At 39.3% G+C, this 9,573-nt stretch overlaps 1 long non-coding RNA gene across 1 annotated transcript; it reads right to left on the minus strand.

Annotated features, from left to right (window-relative positions):
* Window positions 1-751: 751 nt before the first annotated feature.
* Window positions 752-8,550, minus strand: LOC131149032 (uncharacterized). Its single transcript, XR_009135112.1, has 2 exons — window positions 8,440-8,550; window positions 752-991 (listed from the first exon to the last, which is right to left on the minus strand). It is a non-coding gene; the product is annotated as an uncharacterized LOC131149032 (long non-coding RNA).
* Window positions 8,551-9,573: the final 1,023 nt, after the last annotated feature.

Raw genomic sequence — 9,573 nt, forward strand, 5'->3', positions numbered from 1 at the left:
CAAAATTAAGGGAAGGAGCAGCCAAACCGTGCTAGATCAAAAAGAAATAGCCTAGAGATTCCCTAATCCTTGCGTGTCTGATTCCCAAGAATAAAAAATATAAAAAAAGTTAAAGAGCAGAAGCAATGAAAAGAAAAATGGAAACTTGAGCAAAAGGCCATGCATCAAAGTGTCACAAAATAAAATTTAAAATAGATAGAAATTATAACATCATTTTAAATAGTGATAGCGGGTAGCGAAACCGGGAGTAGTGGCTGTTAAATAGCGGGAAGCAGATATATTAACCTTGATTTTTTTTTTCATCGCACACAACCTTATGCATATTTGGTATATTTGCATGTTTAAAGTTCTAAACCCTTTTTAAAAATATTTTTAGTGTATTTTGGATCCTCTAGTACACTCACTAATAATATTTAGAATGGGTTTTTTTTTTCCTATTCATTAAATAAATTTGTGATAAATTATTAATAAAACAAAATACAATACATACTCCATTAATCTATTAGGCACATAAGATATACAATAATTAAAACAGCTGGAAGGTTTCTTACATAAGGAAGGTTTCTTTAGGGCAGTCAGTATCGTAATGTCGTATGCCTCATGGTGATAAAGATTAGGTTAGCATAACTCAACTTCTTGCTCTTTTCAAGAAGACTCGTGCCACATTCTAAAAGTTTCTACATCAGTAGTCAGCATAACTAAGACTAGACAAAATATCAGAACCTCTTTTGATAGAAATTAAAGCAAGATAGGGGAAAATGCAACTTTATCAAATCATTGACCAACTGGATACACGAATCCTTTTTCTCTACTATTAAATCATCTTCCTTTCCACATTAATAAAAAAGCAAAGAAATAAATTTTGCATCATCTTCGACTCGGCTTCAGAAGAAATCTACCACCATGTTCCTCATTACCCATAAACCCCAAATATATTCTTTAAAAAAATAAAGAGATGGAAAAGCCAGCCAGGTTTGTCTTCGAGTAAGAGCTGCAGTATCATCATGAGATTCAATTCATTGATAAGAAAATGGAAAATAAATACACTGGAAAACAATTGCACTTGCAGCTTATGAAAGGTATAGTTCATATTTCCCACATAAAAACATAATGTTGTATGATAAATTTTAAAAATTTGTCATCACTGCGTACAGTCCATGGTTTTAAAAAGTGTGGCAGTTAGCAAAATGGTAAGAGTCCAGCCATCACAATGATGGATCCATACCCAGTCAAAGCAGACGGCTGCTGCCCCTTCAACATCTACGGCGCCGGCTGCTCCTCCGTCACCCTTTGCTGCTCCACCTACTCTGCCGGACATGTTGACATTTAGCCACTGTCCGTTGAATTTTTGCTCCCCCTTGTGTATATATATATATGTGTGTGGAGTTGTATATGCAATAAGCTAAGAGTGAAGTGAGTGTGGTGTGTTGCAGCTTGCATAAAGAGAGTTGAGTGAGAGTTGAGTGATTGTATCCTCCTCCTCCTCTGTATTTTTCCCAGTATATAGTAATCTCTCGCTCCCGTGGACGTAGGCCAGAATTGGCCGAACCACGTAACTCTGGTGTCAATTTTGGTATGTGTGTGCTTTATTTATTTTTATCTATTAATTACTTGATCTGTAAAACCCCAACAAAGTGGTATCAGAGCGTATTGTTGGAGTAGAATTTCAGATCGGAGAAAATTCCCAGATTTTGAGCCTCTGTCCAGTAGCTCAAAATTTAATTTTGAGGCTACCACCGAACTCCTCTCATCCAGACGAAGCTAATAGTGTCAACCGGAGCTCCAAACAGCATCAGAGGACGTCGCACGCGCCTACACGCACCACCAACGTCCAGGGGACGTTTCCACGTGCCCACACGCGCCTCCACGCGCCGGCTACTCTTCGGGAAGTAGCGTCACGCGCTTTCACGCGCCGGCGAACGTCCAGCGCACATTAGCAGGAGGAAGACGATGCCACGTCGCCGGGACCCGCGCCGCGTCAGCGTCCAGTCAGCCTGACGCGTCAGCGCCACGTCGCCGACCACGTCAGCGGCCACGTCATCCGAGACCCGCGCCAGTCAGCGACACGTGGCGCCTAATCAGCAACCCGATCAGCGCCACGTCAGCAGCTGAGTCACCTGCCACGTTAGCTCGGGTCCCACGCCACGTCATCAGTGGACCCCACAGTGGGCCCAAACGCCACGTCAGCATAAGTTGACCAAGAGTTGACCAATTTTGACTGAAGTTTGACCAGGTTTTTTAAAGCCATTTTAGGTCCTTTTTTCGAACAACTTAAGCCATTTCTAGGGTTTTTGAACGTTCCGGATGCAACTGTACATTCGGTTTCTTGAGATTCTGCCCTAATTTTTCTGTACAAGCAAGATAGTGCTTAAAATCAATGGAGGAGTCGGACTCGGGTACTATGATCAAGCTCACAACCTCCAATTACACTCTGTGGAGGTCTCGGATGGAGGATCTCCTTAATTGTAAGGATCTGACAGATCCTTTGGATTATAAAGGTATGAAACCAGATTCCGTTAAAGATGATGATTGGAGAAAAATGAATAGAAAGACCATTGGTCAAATTAGACAATGGATTGACCACAAGGTATATCATCACGTCGCACAAGAGACTGATGCTTATAGTCTTTGGGAGAAGCTGGAAAACATGTACCAAGCCAAGACTGCTCGCAACAAAGCCATGTTAATGAGACGGCTTGTTAATCTGAAGTTAAGAAGCGGGACCTCTATAGCTGAACATACTAGTGAGTTTCAAAATCTAGTAAATCAGCTTTCATCAGTAAAGATGGATCTTGGCGATGAAGCAGAAGCATTGTTGCTTCTTAGCTCCTTACCAGACAGCTGGGAGACATTGGTCATCATTCTCAGTAATTCAGCTCCTGACGGCAAACTTACCATGGCGATGGTAAAAGATGCCTTATTCAACAAAGAGGCCAGGAGAAAAGAAACAGGTGCAGATCAGTCACAAGCCTTTGTTACTGAAACCAGAGGCCGACCTCAAGAAAGTACCAGTACCAGAAGTCGAGGTAGAGGCAGAGGTAGAAGCAAATCTAGAGGAAGATCCCAGGATCGCGGCAGACTCAGTGATGGTAAAAATTGGCAGAGAGGGAAAATCTCTTGTTACTATTGTGGCATTGAAGGCCACATGAAGAAAGATTGTCAAAAATTTCGACGGGATCATGGTCAAAGCCGCCAGCAACAAAAGAAGGAGGAAGGTGAGAACTCGGTCACCTTAACTCAAGATATATCAGTTTTCTCAATTGATGAAGATGCATGTTGTCATATTGGGAACCACAACACTGAATGGGTGGTAGACACAGCAGCCTTCTACCATGCCACTCCCCACAAAGAATTCTTCACGATGTATAAATCTGGAGATTTTGGTACAGTAAAGATGGGGAACACTAGTTCTTCTCAGATCGTGGGAATCGGAGACGTGCAGATTGTGACCAAATATTGGTTGCACCATAACACTAAAGGATGTGCGACATGTCCCAGACCTTCGGCTAAACCTTGTTTCTGGTGCAACCCTTGATAAACAGGGCTATGAAAGCTACTTTGGGAAAGGTGCTTGGAAATTATCAAAAGGTAATTTGACAATAGCACGAGGACGCATTTGCTGCACATTGTACAAAACACAGGTGAAGATTTGTACTGATGCCATCAATGCAGTGGAAGATGAAGCATCACCAAACCTATGGCACAAGAGACTCGGACACGTGGGAGAAAAAGGGCTCCTTACACTGGCGAAGAAGGCATTTATCAAAATCACAAAAGGTATTATCTTAAACTCATGTGATCATTGCTTATTTGGGAAACAGCATAGAGTTTCATTTAGTTCCTCTATGAAGAGAAGGTCAAAACCATTGAGTTTGGTACATTCTGATGTATGCGGACCCATTGACGTAGAATCAATCGGCGGCAACAGGTATTTTGTTACCTTTATTGACGACGCTTCAAGGAAGGTGTGGGTATATTTTTTGAAAACAAAGGACCAAGTTTTTAAATATTTCAAGGAATTTGATGCTATGGTGGAGAGGCAAACAGGGAAGAAATTGAAGTGCCTCCGGACAGACAATGGAGGCGAGTATACTTCCAACGAGTTCAGAGCATACTGTACTGAACGTGGTATTAGGCATGAAAAGACGGTCCCACGTACCCCACAACATAATGGTGTAGCTGAGAGAATGAATCGGACCATTATGGAGAGAGTTAGAAGCATGCTCAGTATGGCTAAATTACCTAAGCCATTCTGGGGGGAAGCTATTCGTGCCGCATGTTACCTTATTAACAGATCACCGTCAGCACCACTTAACTTTGGAATTCCAGAGAAAGAATGGACCAGAAGAAAAGTTTCTTACACTCATCTAAGAGTGTTTGGGTGCAAAGCTTTTGCATATATATCTAATGAGCAGAGGCAAAAGCTCGATGTGAAGTCCATTCCATGTATCTTTATTGGTTATGGAGATGATGAATTCGGCTATAGATTATGGGATCCAGAGAGGAAGCAGGTCATCATATCGAGAGATGTGATTTTCCATGAAAACCAGGTGTTTGAGGACTTTGAACCACAAACAAAGTCTAACCAGCCTAGTTATAGTGCTCCAGTCATTGTAACGGATCCTACACCATCATATTCTCCCACAAACCATGGATAATTGCAGGATGATCATCTGGAAACAGATGTAGACGGTGTTGAGCAGGGGGAGCAACAACCCCCTCCACCAGAAATTGCAGAATCATCACATCAGTCAGATGATGACGTATATCCTCCTCCAGAAGAAGTTGAGCTCAGAAGATCTGAAAGAGGTCGTGTTCTAATTTCGTCGAGAAGATATCCAGAATCAGAATATCTTTTACTCACTGATGAAGGGGAGCCAGAAAGTTTCCAAGAGGTCCAGTCTCATACCGACAAAGCTAAATGGATAGAAGCTATGAAAGCAGAGGTGAATTCTTTACACAAGAATCAAACGTATGAGCTGGTAAGACTTCCTAAAGGGAAGAGAGCACTAAGGAACAAATGGGTGTTCAAGCTTAAGAAAGATGGTAGTGGACAAATTGTGACGCATAAAGCCAGATTGTTCGTCAAAGGTTTCGAACAGAAGAAAGGAGTTGACTTTGACGAGATATTTTTGCCAGTAGTGAAAATGACAACAATTCGAGTCATACTCGGATTAGTAGCCAAGTTAAATCTAGAGCTTGAACAAATGGATGTGAAGACAGTCTTCCTACATGGAGACTTGGAAGAAGACATCTACATGGAGCAACCAGAAGGATTTGAAGTTCCAGGGAAGGAACACCTAGTCTGCAGGTTGAAGAAAAGTCTCTACGGCCTTAAGCAAGCACCGAGACAATGGTATATAAAATTTGACTCTTTCATGGTGAGTCACGGATATAAGAGAACTGCAGCAGATCAGTGTGCATATGTTCAGATATTCCCTGATAGTAGTCTTGTCATACTACTACTCTATGTTGATGACATGTTGATCATTGGTCAGGATGCAAGCAAAATCAACAAGTTAAAGATGGAGTTGTCTAAGTCTTTTGAAATGAAGGACTTAGGCCCAGCTCAGCAGATCCTAGGCATAAGGATCAGTCGCGACAAGAAAGCCAGAAAGTTATGGTTATCACAGGAGAAGTATATTGAACGAGTAATCAAAAAATTCAACATGGAAAGTGCCAAGCCAGTAAGTACTCCACTGGCTAATCATTTCAAGCTAAGCAAGAAGTTGTCTCACTCAGCAAGGGAAGAAATGTCAATAGTCCCATACTCATCAGCAGTTGGAAGCTTGATGTACGCAATGGTGTGTACGAGACCAGACATTGCCCACGCTGTAGGCGTTGTGAGCAGGTTTCTTTCCAATCCAGGGAAAGACCATTGGGAAGCTGTGAAATGGATTCTCAAGTACTTGAAAGGTACATCGGGATTATGCTTATGTTTCGGGGAAGCTGAACCAATCTTGGAGGGTTACACTGATGCAGACATAGCTGGTGATCTTGATGGAAGAAAGTCCACATCAGGTTTTTTGTTCACCTTTGCAGGGGGAGCTGTATCATGGCAGTCAAAATTGCAAAAGCGTGTTGCCCTATCCATAACAGAAGCAGAATATATTGCCGCAGCGGAAGCTGGGAAGGAGATGTTGTGGGTAAAACGGTTTCTTCAAGAGTTAGGAGTCAAACAGGAAGAATACAAGGTACATTGTGATAGTCAGAGTGCACTGGACTTGAGCAAGAATTCAATGTACCATTCCCGAACAAAACATATTGACATTCGCTATCATTGGATACGCAAAGTGATGGAACAACAACTGTTGAAGTTAGTCAAAATTCATACTAAAGAGAATCCGGCAGACATGTTAACAAAGGGGGTAACTTATGAGAAGCTCCAGCTATGCAAGGATATAGCTGGGATGGACGTCAATTGAAGATTAACATATTATTCTCCTCCTATGGGTATGGAGGGGGAGAATTGATGGATCCATACCCAGTCAAAGCAGACGGCTGCTGCCCCTTCAACATCTACGGCGCCGGCTGCTCCTCTGTCACCCTTTGCTGCTCCACCTACTCTGCCGGACATGTTGACATTTAGCCACCGTCCGTTGAATTTTTGCTCCCCCTTGTGTATATATATATATATATATGTGTGTGGAGTTGTATATGCAATAAGCTAAGAGTGAAGTGAGTGTGGTGTGTTACAGCTTGCATAAAGAGAGTTGAGTGAGAGTTGAGTGATTGTATCCTCCTCCTCCTCTGTATTTTTCTCAGTATATAGTAATCTCTCGCTCCCGTGGACGTAGGCCGGAATTTGGCCGAACCACGTAACTCTGGTGTCAATTTTGGTATGTGTGTGCTTTATTTATTTTTATCTATTAATTACTTGATCTGTAAAACCCCAACACACAAATGTTATGTAACGCTTAACAGATACAGCATCTATGATTGCATTTATGCACTAAAAATTTTTTTAAAACATATTGATTCATATGTTTAGATCCCAAAATATTAAATACTAAACTTCTAAACAATTTTAATTTATTTGAATTTATTTGAGAGCTAGTTCGAAAAGAAATTCAAGCCAGATATAAAGTAATCCAGCAAAATCATAAAACAACTATTAATTAAAATAAACATAGTTTAAAAAAATTGAATGGAATAAAGGAAAAAGTGCAAAAAATGCAATAATGGAGCTGAAAATCCAATTCACAGCCAATTTGGCAGCACGGCTACTCATAACAGTCTAAAGTGGTCCATAATGACTAGTAATGGCCACTATGATACTGTAGTGGATCTAGTGGTCGATAGGACTTGCACGGTTGTCAATTGAGAGGAATCTCCAAGATATAACTCCTATGTTAGTTTCAGAGGCTGTTGAGCATAGCATCTGCTTCAACAAAAAGAGGTGTGTCAAAAAATCTTTGAAAGTAAGAGGGGGAGCAGATAGGAGGGAGAAGAATCTCCATTGCACAATAGAAGCAGAGTAATGACATTCTTTTTTTCCTGGTTGCCACAGAGAAAAGATAAACGAAAAAAAAAAAAAAATGATGGCAATCATTCTTATGCCTCTGAAATCTAAAATGGGCCAAGGAAATAAGCACCAATGGATTTTCCCGTAAAGATAACCATGTGGTAGCGGCAATGATCATACTAATAAAGGCTACAGCTAGGTAACAAGAACAAAATGGTAACACTATGAACTAAATGAAAAAAAAAAAAAGGGTCCTCGAGGACAGGCGCCAATAGATGAGAGAGGGTCATAGAAAAAGAGGAACATTTAAAACAGGAGATCGCATTGTTTAGCGTCTACAACGCTTTAGGTTAAAGCTGGGAAATTGGAAATCAGCTCACATGTTATACAAATATTCTTCCCAGATGTCATACTGAAAAATGTCAACAGTTTCAAGATCATTCCCATCTGGCATCAAAACAGAACGTTAAATATTCGTATAGACGAATTGTTCGATTATTTATGATTTCCATCTTCCGTCCCCTCGAGCCGTTTTGGTTACGTTAACAATATATAAGCACCACAGCCGAAAATTCACAATTCTATATCATTTCAAATTTCCGTTCACCAGTTTTACCTTCAGCGTTCAATTCTACACTAGTCTTGATCTCTCAAAGCACCTTTAACAAAAACCCTAATTAAACTATTATTGCAACAGAAGAAAAGAAGAATATCATCTTATTTAATTCAACCTCTGTCCATTAATAAATCGCAAAGCAGTTGAATACGAAGACTGTGGTTATTTCTCATGTTCGAAACAATGTAAGACCTAAGACGAAAGCTCAAATTCGCCTTTCATCGCCTACATTCTCAGTCAAACAATAGAAAAACCTAAGATACACTATTTTCTAACTACTTCCCCTTTCCAACATTTTCCCGGTGACCAAACACAACCTCCACACAAACATACAGATAGAGAAAGGTAGAACCGAAACCTGAATCGAGAAGAAACCCAACTCTGCAAAGGATCTTCGGATCAGAACACCGATTGTGGCTGAGTTGATCGAACGCTGTGGGCTTTGCGGGGAAGTCCAGGGGGGAGTTCCAGAGTTGAAGAGCAGGCGGGGCGGAAATGACGCAGGTTGCCCACATAAAACGACGTCGTTTTACATCAAACTATTAATTTTTTTAAAAAAAATAATAATAGGAAAGTTGTGTAAATATGAAAGAATTTCTATTTTTATGTTTTGCGTAAGATAAATTTATGTTAATAGTATTTTTAATATAAAAAATACAATGAAAAATACATTTTTTAAAACTTTTTCTTTCCCTTTCTTTTCTCAAACAAATTCTCCATTCCAATAAAGCCTAAACCTCCTTAGGGTCTGTTTGTATTAAGAATTTTATTTAAGAAGAGGAAAATAAGGAAAAAAAAATTTTTTTTATTTTATATTATTTTATTTCTCTATTAAATACTATGAAAGATGCAAGTTTTTCTTAATATGACTAAAAATTGAAAAAAATTTAAATATTAATAATATGTAAAATCAAATTTTTACTCATAGATTTGATATATATATATATATATATATATATATATATATATATTTCTTTATAACTAAATATGAAATTATGGATTCTTTGATATTTTCCTTTCCTTCCTCTACTATTTTTTTACTTCCAAACATGGCCTAGTGGAATTTGGAAAAAATGCTCCTAACACTAAAACTAACTCTAATATTCATTAAAGAAACTTTTAAATTTGTTACAAAAGCTTTTTTTTTTTTTTTTTTTTTAACGAAAAACCCCAATTTTATTGATAGTCCTCACTTATGGTAGAAAAATACCGTGATTACAATCATGACACATGGGATTTACAAATACACTATCAAAATTATCTTAGGCATCAAAACCAATAGTTAAAAAACCAGTATCATTATGCAACTAAAAACAATCTAAACATGCCTATATATAATCAAAAACAAATATAAACAAATTACCACCCTCATAGGAAAATTAAATGGTGACAATTAAAGAAGAAGACTTAGAATACTTATCTTATCCATAGGAATGAGGCCTCTCATTTTATTCAGTAGCACATCACCTACAGAATATCTCCTCATGTTGCC

This window comes from Malania oleifera, chromosome 2, assembly GCF_029873635.1.
Source record: "Malania oleifera isolate guangnan ecotype guangnan chromosome 2, ASM2987363v1, whole genome shotgun sequence".
In the NCBI taxonomy this organism is placed as follows: Eukaryota; Viridiplantae; Streptophyta; class Magnoliopsida; order Santalales; family Ximeniaceae; genus Malania; species Malania oleifera.